This window comes from Phalacrocorax carbo, chromosome Z (assembly GCF_963921805.1).
Source record: "Phalacrocorax carbo chromosome Z, bPhaCar2.1, whole genome shotgun sequence".
Lineage (NCBI taxonomy): Eukaryota > Metazoa > Chordata > Aves > Suliformes > Phalacrocoracidae > Phalacrocorax > Phalacrocorax carbo.
In genome coordinates this window covers 6,160,993-6,180,062 of record NC_087548.1, presented here as the reverse complement: position 1 = coordinate 6,180,062, position 19,070 = coordinate 6,160,993, and the positions used below count along the sequence as shown (strand labels likewise).

Sequence of the window (19,070 nt, the reverse complement as noted above, 5' to 3'; positions counted from 1 at the left end):
ATTATGTTGCTTCTGTGAAGTCCAGTGTAACAGGAGAGTGTGCTATGAAACCAGCCATTAATATTACACAGTTATGAGTCATTTAATATTCACTGATTTAGTCAGGGAAAGAAAAAAATCCACCCAAACCTTTCTTGGAAACACTTTCTTTTTGGAAAGTTAACTATTTCTGATAGCACATTCTTAAACTAAAATTGTCTTGTCCACAAAGAAGTCGAAATCCTGTTATAACACCAAGTAAATTGAAGCCTGTTCGTTCACACCTTTCTTGACAGTCAGAACATTTTGAACCAAAAGAAACTTTGTCTGAACTGAAAATTGTTATGGGGCTGCACTAGTATCAAAGGACATTTCAAAGGAAAGGTTAATGCTTCTCCCACTCTGCATGGCTTGGTGGTATAGACACTGACACGGGGTTTGCAACTTTGGGCTTTGAGTTTTTGCCTTGACACAGAGGTGGGTGAAGGATGGACAAATCCCGTTCAGAATCAGGCAGAACAAAGTCCTAAAAATTTGCTCCATGTCTGTGTTTTACCTACAGGGTACCACCTCTCCTTAAACTATAAGGTTCAGCTTTCCTTCAGAAAGCAGATGTTGCCACCTCCATGCTGAAGAAGTCAAATGTTATGATGTCTTCTCAACATGATCTTCCTTTGAAACAGACCAATACTGAGTTTGAGAAAGTGGCCTTGCAATAGATCTGTCTCTATCCAGTCCCCTCTATACGACTATGGCCAACCCTTTAACCTCAGAGGTGGACTGGAGTCATGGGTTCTAGTCCTAACCCTTACCACAATGGTGTTTGCCTGCTACAAAAAAAAACCTGAAATCATGTTTCCCCGTCTTTTGAGGCTGGTAGAGCTATGTGTTGTTCTGAGAGTACTTTAACACTTCCAGCTATGTGTTTTATTATTCAAAAGCAGTATTTCAAAGCAAAAGTACTTCCATTTGTCCATCTTCCCTGTTTTCTACAGGCTGCTGTTGTCCTGCTGTTATGCCCTGTAAAATCTCTGGTCATACTGCTCTCTGGCTAAATAAAGAAGATTTGTCCTGCTGCCTCTATGTTGACATTACAGTCATAAGATTGCTTGACTAAAGCCTAGCCATATTCAGGCAAACAAATGACCAGATTTCACAGACGCTTACAGTGTGGATATGGTAGTTAGTTCTTCTTAAATATAGTAACCAGAGAAACCCCACATAGATTTTTCTGTTTGCTTTATACGGTCCTGAAGTATTTAGTCTAATGCACCAAGTATGTTATACTGTCTATGCAAGTGGACGGGTTTGGCCCTCTATATGGATAGCAGCTTGTGAAAACTTTGGAAATATCAATCCCTTCTCTCCACAGCAACCCATCTGACACACTTAATGGGACTTGTGACATGAAGATTCAAGGCTCCCTGTGGAGTCAAACCTTGCTTCTTTACTATGCCAGCCATCTAAATCATGGGGACTGCGTGGTCCCAGCTATATAGTGAAGACGGTGCCTTTCATCCCAAATCCCATGGGTGTAAATGGGCCAAGTGTTAGGATCTGTTGTGTCAAGTCTGCTTCATCTTCAGTACTCATACTATACAGAGTTTTGCCATTGTTTTCCATTTAATTGGAGGATGCTAAAAACAAAACCACAAAATCAAATTGATTTTAAATTTGTTCTGAGCCAAAGGAGGCTGAAATAAAAAAAACTGAAAAGCTGAGTCCTTGCTGAGTACAGTCCCTGACTTCATCCTAGATTCACTCTGGCCACTTTTGCTTTCCCACCACCTCTAGCTATTAGTGTTAGTAATCAGACACCTTCTTAAATTTCCACAGATCTCCCCTGTTTCTTTTCTTTAAAGAAAGCACCCATCTATGCAGGCAGCATTTTTCCCTCTGGCTAGATAACACAGGACACAATGGTAAACCTTCGGAGAGCACTGCACTTGACAGGGGGCTGGTTCCTTGTACAGGATTTCAACAGACAAACATGCAAGGAAAACAACAAGGACAGTTACCCTGTGTAATGAAAGCTCTATGATTTAAAAAGCAGCAGTGTGTGCGTGAGGGAAGGGAGGGAGGCTGGGGGCTGGGACTGCAGGTTTCACTTGCCGGACCAGGGGTAACAAAAAAATTATCCAATAGATCATGTGTAAAGATATTACCAGGGTATGAAAAAATTCTTTCGGGGGGACAGAATTTTTTTTTTCTGCCCTTTCTCTAAAGCCCTGTTATTTTGCTGTTCTTTGCTTGCATCTGTTAAATGCTGGAATGTCTGCAGGGACGTTTTGAAAAGCTGCACAATGTCAATTAAATTTGCCGAGCAGTATATCTTTTTGGAGTACGTGTGACCTTTTCTGTTTGTCATTTCCTGGGCATCACACCAAGCGATCCTCTTAGGATGCTGGCTTTGTGGAGCAGGCCCACAGCAGCAGGACTGCAGGAACTGCAGGTTTCTGGGACTGCTGCCAACCTCCAGATAATTGCCATCAGCAGGAAAGAGCTAGAAAAGCTTGGCTGAGTCCATCTTTTACAGATAGATTGACCCCTTTCTGCCACTGCAGAATCACAGTCAGAGAGAAACACATATCCAAGAAGAGAGAGAAGGGAGGGGAGGAGGGGGAGAAAGGACTGATTACAGCAGGAAGGCTACATATGATCTGAACAGGGGAGATTTGGAGGTTACACTTGCTGCTTCGCATCGCCAATATTTTTAACATCTTCTGTTTTAAGACAGACAAATCTGAGAATGAAGCTTAAATGCTGAGCTCTGTTATAATGAAACTGGTGCTTCTGTGAGAGCAGAGTCAATGCTTTGAGAGAGGGTTGAGAAGGGTGGGAATTCCGTACCTTCATGCACTACATCTGCTGGGAAATAACAATTTGAACATATGCAGCAAGCAAAACAGAGAGAACAAATGCATGCTGGAAGCCATTGTAGGTGGTTGGAAAAGAGATGACAGACAGAAAAAAAGAAGGAGAAAGGAGGCTGTTCAGTGTCTAAGCCAAGATGCTTTGGAAATCAGTGAGAGCCACAATTGCACCCTGAGAAAGCTGGGAGTGGGAAGCAGTGCCCTTAATATCCCTGTGTCCAGCAAGTGGTTGACTGGGGTAAGTGGTGGTGTTGTGGCCAGGCAGTGATTTCAGCAGCCAAAACTTCAGACGGATAATATCGCCTCCTCCACGTGCTCTCCCACCTCCATGCTACCTGCAGGGTTCAACATCAGTGCCACTAGTGAATACCAGCAGTGACCGCAGTGCAGGTGCCCACGAGCTCAGCATGGGAACTTCCAGACGAGTGCTGATATTCCCACCCCAAGCCCAAGCCGCCTGCCCTGGCATATATCAGTAGATCTGGGGCATGCAGTGGTCAGAGTCTGGCTGAAATACCAAGCCTGCCCTAGGAAATCCCAAATCATGAGGTCCAAGTCCAGTTCTAACTCCAGTAAGGAATGGAAAGAGGTGAGTGGGTTAAAAAGGTCAGCAGTTATCCCTCCACTATGCTGTGTGCCCGTCTAGGTAGGGGCCCTTTGATTCTACATCCTCTCTCCTCTCCTGAAGGAAAACCCTTCCATCACTCACTGAAGTGCAGTTGTCATGTAGAAAAGAGCAAGTTTGAGCCACAAAAAAATGTATAAAACATGTAAGCTCTGAAAATCAAGATCTCTATGGAAAATAAAGATTCTGGGACACAATCTTGCTGCTGTGTGTTTAGGTCAGTACAGTTTCTATTAATATTAAGATGTTTCATGTTATAAAGGACATAACATCCAAATTCATTCATGAGCAATGCTTCTTTTCCTCTCTCCTCACCCATGATCTATCTCTCAGTTGCCAACATAAATAATACTTGGGTTACAGTAATGTCCTGTGGCTCCAGACTGGGGGAGCTTCAATGCAAAGGTGCTGAGCAAACATGTATGGAGGCATAATCCTGTCAAATGTTATCCAGGTCATATAATCTGTAGCTATATTCCTCCCTCTAGAGAACACACTTAGCTTGGCAAATGCTTGGCCTGCTTCTCTATGTGACACTCGATGTCAGTGAGTGACATCTCGCAGATGACACTTTATTGGTAGAGCAGGTGCTGGTGGCAAGGACTGTATATAAAAAGCAGAGGTCTAAAAATGGCTTTGCAAGGCTCTGTGCTTAACAGGTCTCAGTCATTTCCATATCATATTTGATTCTTTCACAAGACCTTTCTCCCCTTCCTCCACCGCTCACAAACTCTTACCAGAATCAGAAAGCCAAGGGATGGTTCCCCAGGTCACCAGCAGAAAAGCCATGCAGTCTGGGATACAAAATCCACATCATTCATATGAAAGAAGATGTGTGTGTGTCAGAGGAGTTTCCAGAGACACACGTTACAGGGCATTTTTTGAGGAGAAAATTAGACAAATTCCCTGTAAGGTTAGCATTGCAGCAGCTTCTATTTGTCATAGCCCCAAAGTTGCTGTAGATGAGGGCAGAGGAACACATCACCATGCGATAAGCAATGGTGTGCATTTTCAGCGTGTCACCCACTCTGCGGTAGCTCTGCCTATATATACCTCAGCCTAAGGAAAATGTGAGCTAACCTGCTCCTAGACTGGCATGAATAAAGGCACATGTACGGTGCTCTCCAGAGACTGACTGGATTACCCTTGGGTCATTTGTCTGTTTGACCTTCTCCTGCCACGATTTCACTCATAAGCTCCCTAGGCTGTTGAAGCAGTTTGCCACTCTAGGCAATAGGGATTTTTCTGAGAGCCAGAGGATTATTTAGGGCTGTTCGATGAAGTCCAGCCACCAGTGCACCATCTGCAACGTTTGAGAATTGATGGCTGCCCTTAAAACTGCATTTCTGTATGAAGATCTTTTCAACTCTTAAGATCCAACACCACGTTCAGAGGTTAAGTATAGGTTTTCACAGAGAACATCCTAGACAAGCCAGAAAAGCAGTTTAAGCCTTTTATTTTGTGCCCAGGATGTAAGTTTGAATTTCTTCTGGAGGTAGCCTCCATTTGATTGATCTGTGGATATGTGCTTGGGCAAGAAAAGGCAGTGAGATGCTGGTTTGCTGGCCACGAAAACTGATGCTGTCTTCTCAAATTAAATTGAAAGTGTTGCCAGACCTTATCTTATACTGTTCAATTACGCTTTCCACATGTTGCTTAGAGTAACCTTAGTCTGAGTGTTGTCCCTGGTTAATATGAGGGAACAAACTTGAAATCTGAGATGTCTGGAAGCCCCTTTATTTACTGCTTGGAAATTAAACAAGTTTTTTTAAATTAATATGCGTTAAGAAACTATATAATATGGCTGGAGAAACTGTCAGCATCAACAGTTGTTTACTCCTGTGGGCAACGTGTAAAAAGAAGACAACCTCTATATTTCATTTTGTTTCCATTTACCACTGTCATTTACAGCTGAGGTATGTAAGTTATTTGAATAGTCTCACTGAAATCAGGAGGATGACTCATGGGCTTACAGGGAGGCATGTGATGGAGGGCTTTACCAAATAACCCTCCAACACCACGTGCTGGAAGATGCAGTGTTGGTAGCTGTTGACAGCTGCCCTGAAGAAGCCATGCTTAGCAGTGAATGGAGTCCCCAGGTTCTGCCGCTCAGCTTTGTTTCTTCTCGTTAGCCCAAAATATTTTAAAAGAAATTGAGACCAACTGCTTTTACTGAGCCAACAAAATTAAAACAGCTTGCTGCTCTGCCAGGGAATTGGGGGGTGGATGGTGAATCAACAGCAATAGAAAGGTGGGCACAGAGGCAATAGTACCATGGCTGATGTTCAAACTCAGAGCAATATGGCATCCATGAGAAAGACTGCAATTGTCAACAGTGGAGAAATGTAATTTGTGGTTTGCAAATGCAGCCTAGCTCCTTAAAATAAAATTTAAAATGTCACACACAAGCAAATCCCCCAGCTCTGTTAGCTACCTGGCCAGTGAATGGCTGCCCATGAGATATATGATGTTGATATAAACCCCACAGCTCAGGCAACATCTCATGGATGGGTTTGATTAAGGGCTAGTCCATCTTTATGAAAGTGAGTAAACTGGACACAGATGTTTTCATTCTTTGGTGCTGTAGGAGTGAAAGTCTCTCCCCTCCCTCCTCTTTCTGCTTCCTCCAATCTTCAGCTACATTTTTAATACTTTTTGTCATCTCATTTTATTCGTGCATATTAGAGGAAGCCTACTGTATTATCCTAAACTGGGGGGAGAAGAAAGAGAAGAAATGCCAGCATGTCAGCCCACAAATAGCCAAGCCACTTACAAACTTCTTGATATATAAACTCCTCTCAGAAACCTTCCCTCCTCAGTGGGCACCCTAGGCTCACCCACTTAAGTCCTTCACAAAAACAATGCAGTTTGCACTGTATTCTGCTTGTGTTGACAAATTCAGGCTGTTCCAGGACAAGAAAAAGGAGAAAAAAGAAACCTGTTGCAACCCTTTTGAGAAAGTACCCCTCTTGGAACTCCCTTAATGTCAAGAAAGGGGAACTCAGTCTAGAGATACCTGAGTTACACTCTGCTGCAGCAGGGAAGTCTGGCATTGGGTCCACCTCTGAGACAGGGAAAAGTCATCTGAAATTATTTTCTTTTTGAAATTACTTAGGAGGAAAAGTTCCCCCCCCCTTGCAATTTTCTGTCAGGTTCCTTCCTGCAAGACCATCCAGACAAGAAACAGCAACCTACCCTGCAACCCTTACTGCTCTGGTCCTCCTCCTGAAATAGGCGTCAAATACAACATTCTCCCAAGCTGGTTTCTGCGCACACACCCAATCTACCTGAGATACTGATTCACCCCCAGTAAAATCTGCTTTAGTGCCCTATTTGCATCTAGTTCCCCATAGTCACTTCTGCAGCACCCCTGGTATCTGCTCAGATGACACCCTCCGCTATCCAGAATGACAAGTCACTCAGTCCTTTCCATCTAAATTCCTCCTTACTGCTCACGCTGTCATTATTTCACCAAAGGAAGGAAATGAAGGGTCATCCTATTGTTTTCACTGTCCACCTCTTTGTCATTTTGTAACATTTCTCATATTCTCACACACAGTAAGAAAGGCACTACCAAAACCAACACAGAAAAAGAAATCTACAGTTGTACTGACTTCTGCTCCACTGATTTTTAGATACTTCTGGAGCACTTTTGGGAAGCCCAGCTACTCAAAACATCAAGTACCCAGCATCCTACCAGCAAATGCCTTATAGACCTCGCGTGTCCCAGAGCTGAGGCACCTAACATGACCAACCACTTTGCAAGAGCTATGCCAGTAGCAGTGATATGCACTCACCTTCCCTTTCTAGCATATAGGCTCCCTCTTTATGCAAATGGTTTCAATTTTTAGCTCAAAGTAGTTGCTGAGCTGTATGTGTGAGTAGAGCATCATTTATGGGTTTGGATTCTGCATGTTTTGAGGTAGAGCTACACAGATGTCCAGGAATACAGGGTGCTATGACAGGTTATATCTGTTATATTTTCTTACTGTAAGCTATGGTCATGCAAGACTTGCTCCTGGACAGCAAAAAAAAAAAAGATGACTGCTTATTTGCATTTTTCTCAGTTGCTGCAGAAAGAGAAGTCTGGGAGGTAGGAGAGGCTGTGCTCTCCCTATGGAGCACAGACCATGTTCATCTGTGAGATCTGAATTGCAGGGGGGCGTGTGAAACACGCAGCAAGAAGGGGGCCTGCAGATAAAGCCAGGTCTAGGCAGAACATCAGGCTTCAGATGTGAAGAATAGGAAAAGGCTTGTCCTAGGGTTTGGCAGGACTGATGCAGCATTTGTCAGCATTCAGGAGGCCACTCACACTGGCTGGATTGATAGAACACCCACGTGTGACAATTTGTTAAAGAGCTTTTTCATTACAAAGAGAAATTATTCTGAAGAGGAGTTATAAGATGTGTGATCTATACCCATAACTCTCTCCATCCTGCTCCTCGTGCCACCACTTGTGTCTGCTACCGAGATCAAAATAATGTCACAGCCCTGTACACATGCAAGTTACCCATAGCTCTGGCGCGAGTCAGAGTCACTGTTAGCTCCCTGGAAACGGGTGAGAAGAGACTGTGTGTGTTCAGGAAGCTTTTGGTGAGATTACATTGACATCAAGGTTACAAGAAAACCAGAAATCAAGCAAGCTATTTGTGATTTTGCAGCATAAGTGTTACACATGAAATCTCCTATCTCCTGTTTGGGGGTCCATTGTTTTCTCTTTTAAATAAGACAAATACAAATAAATTATCATTTTATTCCTTCTTCTCAAGGAAATGGGCTGATGGAGAACTGAATTAACTTAAGAAATATTGAAATGTTGCTTTCTCACTCATCCTGGGCTAGGTGTGAAGTTTTCATCTTCTTGATCTCAGCTACACAGGTACCTCCTTTTCTCATGCAATAAATAAGCAAACAAAAAATCCCACCTGTTACCTCTCTCCCCTTTGAATTTCCCTGCAATTTAGGAGAGGCAAATGATGACCTACTGGAAAAGCAGGAAATAAATTATAGCCAAAATGGCAAAATCAAAATATTTCTCCTCTAAACATGTTATTTTTTTTTTACTTTGTATGTCTTGGCAGCCTAACCCTCTGAAAACACCCACCTGAATTCTCTGCACTCAACAGAACAGCCCAAGGATAAACCCTCCCATAAATCCTATGTGACTGACGCTGTAGGAGCCTGATTGTGAGTAAAAACATTTTTAAAATGATTTCTATACCTGTTAGTAACCAAAGAGCTCTTTTGGAGCAAATAATTTCATTGGAAACATCTGAATCCAATCATCTAAGCCTGGGAGCCCATGCCTATGTAATACCTCTGTTCTTGTCTCCACATTGTCCCTACCCTGCCTAAGAAGTAAAGAGTTTACCCTGTCCATCTATCATTTAAATGGTAATGAGCTAAATGAATTCCACCTCACTTCTGAGCTTCAGAGCAAGCTTGTGTTTATTTATGCATTTAAAGGCACGGGAACAAGTTTGACATTGCTGAACATGTCCCAGATTTATGGAAAATAAATCTGTACTAATCTAGTGTGTTTATTAGCTTTTCTGTTGGATACCTCCATGAGTATCCAGAGATGTGAGTCTGCCCTGCAGTTCTGCTCTGACTGGAACAGCGTCTCCCGAAATGTAAATGTTATCTTAAGGTCATATGCTGATGAAAACCACTGTTTAGCCAAACTCTAATTTCTTGGTCATTTGACAAAGCAGCTGCCGTGCAATTATATGGCACAAAGAAAGCTATTGAAGAAAGATGAGTTACATATTTGATTTGTCATATATTACTGTTTTTAAAGATAAAAATGAAGATAGACTATTCTTTTTCCTGATTTAACTGAATAAATGAAAGATGTCTCACAAATACATATACTGGAATGGTGCTTCTAAATGAAATTGTTCATCTACACCTTAAGTAGTCCTCTGAGTGCTTCTGTGCATGCATTTTAAAGGAGCAAATCAGATATCCTAATGCTCAATATAATTAATTTGTAGCATCATAGATTGGTATTGAGAAAAATTCCTGATTTGGAGGAAAATGCAGAGATTAGACAATTGTATATGTCACATGACAGTAAGCTCTGCAGCTGGTGTACATTAAAGAAAATAAAAATTACAAGATTTATGTAATCGACAGCAGGTGTCAGCTGGTGCGGTACCACATCAGTGCCTCCAAGGTCTTTGAAGATTATTTTTTACCATCTGGAGGATATCTAGCATTGGCCAATGTCAGAAGCATGATACTGGAGGCTTCTGATGCAGCCTTGGCAAACCAGTACGAATGCTCACTTGTGCAAGTGGGGAACACGCAGTGTGGAGTCAAGAGATATGATAATATGACATGTTTTAGGAGGTGGTGCTATCATAGGTACCCATTCAAGGCTTTTTTAATGTGTGAGAAAGTGCTGACAAGGAAATCATGCTGCAGGGATGTAAGTTTTGGGTTACACAAAGTTCTGTGTCCAGGAAGAGCTGGAGTGTTGGAGCTGTAGCAGGGTTCAGTCTCCACGTTTGAGCTCTGACAAGTCGGTTCTGGAAGCAGAGATGTTTCTGGGAGCTCAATGCCTGGTGACAGATGAAGAAGGAAGTGTTGCCCTGCACAGTTTGACCTTCATCTTGCAAGGATAAAGGTCAAATATTCTCAGAAAAATATCAACAATATTTTCTCCCACAGAAAATTGTGCTAGTTCAGGAATACTTTTGGTACTCTGCAAAAAAGAATTAAAAAAAATAGAGTTTGGGATTCCCATGGCCTCTTCTGTTTTATTTATTTATGTGATAATTTAGCATTTAAGATAATAATTTACTTACACAGTACATCCAACATTGATTTACACATTAACCCTTGCATAGCCAAGGTAGGAAAATGGTCCCAGTGAGAAATAAGCATAAGTAATAAAGAATAGCTCATTTTCAGATCAGAAATCTAACTCAGAAAGAACAAGATTCATCAATACTCCAAGCCAATTAAAGATAAGTTTCTCTTAAAATTTAGCTTGTAGACTGGCAAGGGCTTTCCCTCTCCTGCTTACTAACAACTCTGATAAGTAGCATATCAAATTTTAGTTTCCAGATCAAGACCTGAGATGAAAAAGGCTCTCTGGATATATTTCAAAGACGAGGGATGTGTGAGCATGAAGCATATCATGTTTAGTGATTGCACTGTGTATTTCAGAGGTGTGTGGTCCACCCAGCCAGCACAGACAAGGAGGGATTTCCCTGCTTTGGGACAAAAGAGACTTTTTCTGTTAGTCATTGTGTGAGACTTCATTTTTCCTCAAGGAATTGCGCTGAGTTTGCTTGGGACTGCTGCAAGTCCACTAAGAGACCTCAGGAATAGCAACACACCTTGCTATGTGCTTCAGTTTCCTAAAACAGGATTGTTTACCTTTCTTATAAAGCACTTTTTTGTTTACCAGTGAAAGCTATTTATTAATACCTTGCAGCTCCAGCTGTCAGCCCAGCCAGCTGACCTGCTGCCATGTGTCCATGGGATGGGAACAATCTCACATTGGCATTGCCTGTGCACATTGCCTGGTGCAGCAGTTCTTTGTCTCAGTAAAGACCTCTGCCAAGATGAGAACATATTGTACTTTGTGTGCCTCTTACAAAATTCAGTTCACATGCTGAGGCTTCCTACTCTTGCATTTTACTTCTTTGAATTAGCTGATACCTCCCTATGACACATAATTCTTGCGAAACTTGTTAGCGCTCCTTAAAATAAGTAAATAAATAAATAAGCAGGCTGGAATCCATTACTGAAAACGAGTAACAGCCCAGCAGAAAATTCAACAATAAACCATCCATGTTGTAAAACATCAATATTTGCAATAAACCGTGAGCTGAGAGAAGGCATGGTAGAATAGCTTCTTCTACTCATGAAATACCACAGCCTCATGACAAAAACACAGCACAACACAAACCGAGCTAAAAGGGAATTACTAGTGCTGCAAGGTACCTGCACAGCACCTTGTTCTTGCTCAGTATAATTCCTCTTTGGGCACACCTCTTGCCCCGAGCTCCAGGTATGGGAAGGAGAGGTCATAAAAAGAGCCGAGAATGCAGTAAGGCTTACGTGCATCTATTCTTTGTACAAAAGTGTTATGCCACCCTAGTGGTCCCAAAACATCCACTTAACATCCAGCTGACATTTAGGTGTAAAAAATGAATGATATGGCACTCTTCGTCCTAGCTGCTTGGACCTAATTGCTCTGCCCCTCCAGTATTTACACTCTGCTTATGTTTCCATTGCTATATAGAGATCTGCTCTTCACCATACCCAGGATGCATGGATATTAAGGTCAAAGGATCATTTTGCTTAGATCACCTAGGTCACAGGTTATTAAGTTTCACCCGGCTGCCCCCACGATTGATCCCAGTAGTTGATGTTCAGTGAAGATTCTCTTTCAGAGAGACACCCAGCCTTGATTTGCAGGAATAATGATACAGAGAACCTGCTTCTTTCCTTAGCAGTTTGTTCTGGCTTGTAACTCTCCTCAGCAAAAAGTTAATCTCACTCTAAATCACACTGGTCCCTCTCATGCCTTCCTCTATCTGACTGAAGAGCTCTTTCCAAATGATTTTTTATCTCCACACAAATATTTCTCCAGTAGTCAGGTTACCTCTCCATCTTCTCCTTGTCCAAGTAAGGAGGATGAGTTTGAAAAGTCTCTCATTCTCAGGAATTCTCTCCTGCCCTTGTCTAGCTCTTTTCTGAGATTTCTCCTTTTTTTTTTTTTTTTAACATTCTTGAAGGAAAGCAAACTGGAATGCATGCAGCATTACCGTTTCACTCACCCTCATTTTGTATGCAGGTGCAGGGCTGCAATCAGATTATCTTGAAGAGGGAATATGCATAAAAGGACTGTGGCTTTTAACATTAAAAGCCCTGTAGTACAGTATATGGAGTATATCTACAGTACTTACATCTACACATAGATAAATGCCTATAGCTTTAGATGCATCTTGGCGCTGCAGACTAGCAGCCCTAGAAGTAAATATTGTGTAGTAGTGTGGATGGTGCCTTCATGTAAGTTTAACAGACTAATGCCAGTAAGGGAAAAACAGGTGGAAAGAAGTCAGAAGCCTGATGTGTCAGAAACAATAAATTAATCAGGGTCTTGCATAAGCAGGGAGAGTATAATAAGCATGGCCACTAATAACAAGTCAGATAGATTTGCTTGCCTTACCTAGTCTAAATTAATATTCAGCATTTAGTGAAGACCTCCTGCCCTGAACTCAAGGTCAGAAGGAGGTTCATGTCTGCTCCAAGATCTTTGCTGCAAATTTGGTTTCTGGATCACAGGCACTTAGGTAAAACTCAGATCCAAGCAGGTTGGGCTCCTTAGTATTTCCTAGAGCATAGATTTTAATTCTTTGTAAACTTTGTCATCTGTATCTTCAAAGCAATATAATTCATACTCACCCATTTAGGAATTAATCATGTCATATTTGTATCACGTTCCCTGTTCACCGACTGTATCATTTAGTCAAGATTTTAATTAAAATACTTTCAAATGTGTTGCTCTGAAAGCATAGCTTCTTTGGCCTGAGCTCCTTAGTTCTCATTGCCCAGCTCTTGCCTGGAAGACAACAGGCTTTACACAAGCCAGCACTGTTCCTGACGGTGGGAGGCTGAAAGCTATCCCTCAGACCAAGGTAGCCACCTCTGCTGGGGCCGCCCTCCCGCCATTTGCAGCAGCCATCTCTCTCCATTCAGGCATCGCTACGTATCCTGGAACAGCCAAGAATGCTGAGTGTCTCAGCACGACGTGACGCTCAGGTTGAGTTACTCACCCATCATGACCTCTCCCGTACAAACATCCCTCACATTCCTTGCCTGCAGGAAGGTTGTCCCTTGCCTACGTACGAAATTTCATAACTATGTGATAGGCACAAAGTATGTATTCTGTGTTTCTGCACGGCTTGCATTGCATTTGGCTGTATTAAAACATGTTTTGCCTGAATAAGTGATGCCTTCACCAGTGATCTAGCTTATACTGTCCCTGCAGTTATTTATACCAATCTTCATCAGCTGCAAATTCTATCAGTGGTGACTTTATATCTAATTCTAGATTACTGATGAAAACATCCTGTAGCCCCAAGCACAGCACTGATTCTGTGAAGATACTGCTCAGAATGTCTCTAGTTGCTGATTTATCTGACTTTTTGGACCTGTCATTTATCCTTTTGCCTATGTGGCTTTTTTCCCCCTTGCCTTCCCTAGCTTTTTCCTTTGAAAACTAAAACTGTGATATTCAGCAATGTTCTTTTCTATATCAACTTGCTGGCAGCTCTGTTAAGAATAGTGGGTCCTTATCCATGGGAAAGCGTGTGATTATGTTGAGCCACAATGTAAGTTGAAAGGTAGAGACCGTTTCCTATGCTCTGGCATAAATACAATCCATGAGAGTGAGATGTAAATACATGCATATATATAAGCTAGTTCATAAAAACATTAGTTCCTTTTACAAGCTTTGGATATATGTTGCAGGTAGTTTGGGGGTTTATGTTTGGTTTCTTTCTTTTTCTTAAATATATGGATTGGTTCTGCCTATGTGTTTTGCTTTAGCATAGTGGTGTTAAACACATCCAAAATGTTTCAGTCAAGTAAAAAGATTTAACCTTGTCCAGAAAAAAACCCAACCCACAGAACTGTAGAAACAGGCAGGCTTTGTAGCCATTCCCCAAACAGGTTGTTAGGATTTGGCTATAAACCTAATCTGTTTAATAAGGTTTAAGTTTATGCAGCAGGTCATGGTGGTTAATGTTTAGTGAGCTGAAACAGGGATGGAAGAATATGATAATGGAAAAGCTTGGTTTTAAAAAACAACTCTTCATAGATGGCTATAAGGAGGATGATTGGACTTGTGGTGTGCAACACACATGTTCTGGCTAAGCTGGGCTTTGAAAACCTTTCAGCTGAGATGAGCATGATCATGCGAGCAGAGCGTTTTAGCTCAAAACACTCCTAATGTTGGACTACTGGCATGAGGTGGTGACAGCTGCAGAAGACAGAGGGGGAGAAAGCTGAAGCATTATGTCTTTGTTATGGAGAATGGCAGCACAGGAGAGGCAGTATTGCTTAAATTAGTCTTGTGTAATTTGGGCAGGGGGGCATGACAGCGTGGTCAATTCTGACCATGGGACCTCAGCACCGGCATCCTTCCCTCTCCTCACCATGCATACAGGATCTTACCTGCAGCCCTCAAGTAGTTTTTTACTGCATCCACCTTTCAGAGCCAGGACAGCCAGGGTCCTGTCTCCACCATGCCAACACACCAGCTTTGGGCCCTGAAAGCGTGACAGTCAGGGCAATATGGTGATATGAGCAGGCTAATTGATTCCAGTGCACTAATTAGCCAAGATGCAGCTGCTGGTTCTGGAGCTAGTTTGGTTACTCTTTGTACCAGCCTCCAAGAACTACATGTAGACAGGCCCTAGAAAACAGTCAACAAGGTTTTGTCTCGTTCATAAAGCCTCTAAGAGCATTCATCCTTTTTAGACCTCCTCTAGACAGCCTGTGGAAGCCTTCTCTCTAGTCTTAATGCAGAAATAATGGTGTTTTATAGACACCTCTGAAGGCTTGGTCATGGGGGAGAACCCAAACCATCCCCCCTGTATAAAATGCAGAGAAGATGGTGTGACGCAAATGGTGATAAACATGCCTGCAAACCAATCTGGTGTAACTCTCCTAAGCTTTCGTGTGCCTATCTGTCACCATATTGATGGCTCTGTCCTCACGTGCCTTTGAATGACCAAACCTTGTGCAGTGGCCAGGGAGAAATCTGCTCCCAGATACTGCTTTGGGCTTTTCCCCTGGCTTCATGGGACCCTCCAGGAGGTCCTATGGTGGGAAAGGGGCTGAATGGCAAGGGTGGGCCTGACCTCAATGCTCACTAGGCAGCTCAAATATTGAGTTTGAGCTGGGATGAACTTCAATCAGCTCTCAGATTTGGTCTGATAATAAGGTCTAGTGCTTCTGGGTAAGGATAAGGGGGAAGGCCAACAAGGCAGGTGTCCTGCTGGGCGTCTGTTATAGACCACCCAAGCAGGATGAAGAGGTTGATGAAGCATTCTGCAAGCAGCTGGAGGATGTATCACAATCACTCGCCCTTGTTCTCGGGGGGGACTTCAACCTACCAGACATATATCTGCTGGAAATACAACACAGCAGAGAGGAAACAGTCTAGGAGGTTCCTGGAGTGTGTGGAAGAAAACTTACTCACAAAGCTGGTAAGTGAGCCTGCCAGGGGAGGTGCCTCGCTTGACCTGCTGGTCACAAACAGAGAAGGACAGGTGGGAGATGTGGTGGTCAGAGGCCGCCTTGGGCTTAGCAACCATGATATGAGAGAGTTCTTGATTCTTGGTGAAGTAAGGAGGGAGTCAGCAGAACCACTACCATGGACTTCTGGAGGGCAGGCTTTGGCCTGTTCAGGGCAGTGGTTGGGAGGGTCCTTTGGGGGGCAGTCCTGAAGGGCAAAGGAGTCCAGCAAGGCTGGGCTTTCTTCAAGGAAGAAGTCTTAAAGGCACCAAAGCAGGCTTTCCCCATGTGCCAAAAGATAAACAGCAGGGAAGACAACTGGCCTGGCTATACAGGGAGAGTTTACCACTTTTGAAAGAAAATAGGGAAAAGAACTCAAGAATAGTACAGGGATCTCATTAGGTCATGCAAACAGATTATTAGAAAGGCAAAAGCCCAGCTAGAACTCAGTCTGGCCACTGCTGTAATGGATAACAAAAGACATTTTTACAAATCCATTAACAACAAAAAGAGAGCCAAGGAGAATCTCCATCCTCTGTTGGATGTTGTGGGAACATTGCCACCGAGGATGAGGAAAAGGCTGAGGTACTTAATGACTTCTTTGACTCAGTCATTGACCATCAGACCAGTTATTCCCAGAGTATTCAGCCCCCTGAGCTGGAAGGCAAGGTTGGATTGCAGAACAAACCCCCCATAATCCAGGAGGAAGTAGTTTATGAGCCACCTGGACACTCAAAGGTCTATGGGCCAGATGGGAGCCACACAAAAGCACTGAGGGTGGTGGAGGAGGAGATTGCCAAGACACTCTCCATCATTTACCAGCAGTCCTGTTTAACAAGGGAGGTCCCAGATGACTGGAGGCTTGCTGATGTGGCGCCCATCTACAAGAAGGGCCGGAAGGAGGATCTGGGGAACTACAGGCCTGTCAGCCCAACCTCAGTACTGAGGAAGATTATGGAGCAGTTCATCTTGAGTGCACACACCAGGGAAGTGCAGGACAACCAGAGAATCAGGCTCAGTCAGCATGGCTTCATGAAAAGCAGGTCCTGCCTGACCAACCTGATGTCCTTCTGTGACCAGACGACCTGGCTAGTGAATGAGGGAAAGGTTGTGGATGTTGTCTACTTGGACTTTAGTAAAGCCTTTTTCACTGCCTCCCACAGCATTCTCCTGGAGAAGCTGGCAGCTCATGTCTTAGGTGTGCTCTTTGCTGGGAAAAACCTGGCTGCATCACTGAGCCCAGAGAGTTGTAGTGAACAGATCTAAATCTAGTTGGCGGGGCAGCTGCTTATGAGTGGGGTTCTCTGGGGCTCAGTGCTGGGGTCAGTGTTGTCCAATATCTTTATCAATGATGTGGGTGAGGGGATTGAGTGCACCCTCAGGCACTTTGCAGATGACACCATGCTTGCTGGGAGTGTCGATCTGCTCAAGGGCAGGAAGGCTCTGCAGAGGGACCTGGGCAGGCTGGACTGATGGGCCGAGCTCAGCTGGGTGATGTTTAACAAGGCCAAGTGCCAGGTCCTGCCCTTGGGTCGCACCAACCCCAGGCAACGCCCCAGGCCTGGGGCAGAGGGGCTGGGAAGTGCCCAGCGGAGAAGGCCCTGGGGGTGCTGGCTGACAGCCAGCTGGGCATGAGCCAGCAGTGCCCGGGTGGCCAAGGAGGCCACCAGCCCCCGGGCTTGTGTCAGCACTGGTGTGGCCAGCAGGGGCCGGGCAGGGATGGGGCCCCTGTGCTCGGCCCTGGGGAGGCCCCACCTCGAATGCTGGGCTCAGGTTTGGGCCCCTCGGGACAAGAAGGGCCTTGAGGGGCTGGAGTGTGTCCAGAGAAGGGCAGCGGGGCTGGGGCAGGGTCTGGAGCACAAGTGTGCTGGGGGGCGGCTGAGGGGGCTGGGGGGGTTTAGCCTGGAGAAGAGGGGGCTGAGGGGAGCCCTTCTCGCTCTCTGCAGCTGCCTGAGAGGGGCTGGAGTGAGGGGGGGCTGGTCTCTGCTCCCAAGTCACCAGTGACAGGACGAGAGGGAACGGCCTCAGGCTGCGTCAGGGAAGGTTTAGGTTGGAGATGAGGGGAAATGTCTTCCCTGCCAGAGGGGTCAGGCCCTGGCACAGGCTGCCCAGAGAGGTGGGGGCATCACCATTCCTGGTGGGGTTCAAAGGACGTGCAGACGTGGCCCTTGGGGACATGGTTTAGGAGGCCTGGGGGGTGTTGGTTTGACCATCAGACTAGATCTTAGGGGTCTTTTCCAACCTTAATGATTCTTTTCTATCATTTTATGGTGATGAGTTGGGAGAAGTTGAAAAAAGAGTCTTGTGAACTCAATGCATAAAATTTGGGAGGAACAACAAATGTGAAATCCCATTTTTAGAGCAAACTGGCTACCAAAGATACAGTGTTCTTATATTCCAGTGCTACCTCCATGCAAAGGCTTTTCAGCAGACTGTTTTCTGTTGGAGGGAGGACCTCAGGGGAAAACACCTGAGAAAGTGGAATAATCGCTTCCTCTTACTCCATCTTCTTCACTGGCACTTATGTTCTAAATTGCCTCCAAGCACAACAGAATTGGTTTCAAGTCTCTGGGGAAAAGTATTATTTTTAACACAATCAGTGCTTGCTCATCACAGCCCTTTCAAATGTGGTTTTCATCTGGCACCTGGAACACCCAACAGGGAGGTGGGGGATTTCGAATAATATCCTTAGTTAATGGTCTTACAAAGACCTGATATGCCAAACCTGAGATAACACCTCAAGACCTGACTTTTTAAGGTAAAGATGCATGTTGAGTCCCACAGGTGTCTGGGCTTTTATTTTTTCTAAGAAGCCTTGGCATTCCCTTGACATGGTGCAAGTATGAACAGGTTTCCCTTCTCTGGTTAGTTGTGAGGCCTCCTTTCACTTTAGAAATCACTCAGGGAGCTGTTGTTAAAAAGGAGCACCCTAACCAGTGGTGAAGACACAGCTCCCACCTCCTTCAGATACCCTTTCTACCTTCCCTTCCTTATTCACTCTGACAGTATTTGTCTATGTCAAAAGCCCAAGTTTTAGCTACATAGTTTCCTTTCCCCTTCAATATTTCTGTGCAGGAATAGCTTTGCTTTTATAAAGACATAAGGTTTGGTCTTCAACTCATTGAAGAATGTCATCGAAGAATGTCATCGGCATCTCAGCTGCAGAATCCCCCCTCCAAGCCAGCAGCAGTGTGTTGGAGAGGCTGTTAGCCCATCTTATGTTCCTTGATGTTCTGGACTTGGGCTCTCAGGGGAACCCATTAGCATTTAGACTTACAGGCAGTTCTCTCCTCCCCCATTAATAATTATCCAGGGATGGTATAATTAAA

General features: G+C 44.1%; 1 protein-coding gene across 8 annotated transcripts in view; it reads left to right on the top strand.

Moving 5' to 3' along the window:
- Nucleotides 1–19,070, top strand: part of SLC14A1 (solute carrier family 14 member 1 (Kidd blood group)) — a 302,335-nt gene that overhangs the window by 170,359 nt on the left and 112,906 nt on the right. For 7 of the 8 annotated variants that reach the window (XM_064438103.1, XM_064438104.1, XM_064438105.1 and 4 more), the window contains one exon: nt 8,559–8,664. The exons of the other annotated variant lie outside the window; for it this stretch is intronic. The gene's annotated coding sequence lies outside the window, so the exon portion shown is untranslated. The remainder of the gene's footprint in view (nt 1–8,558; nt 8,665–19,070) is intronic. 8 annotated transcript variants of the gene reach the window in all.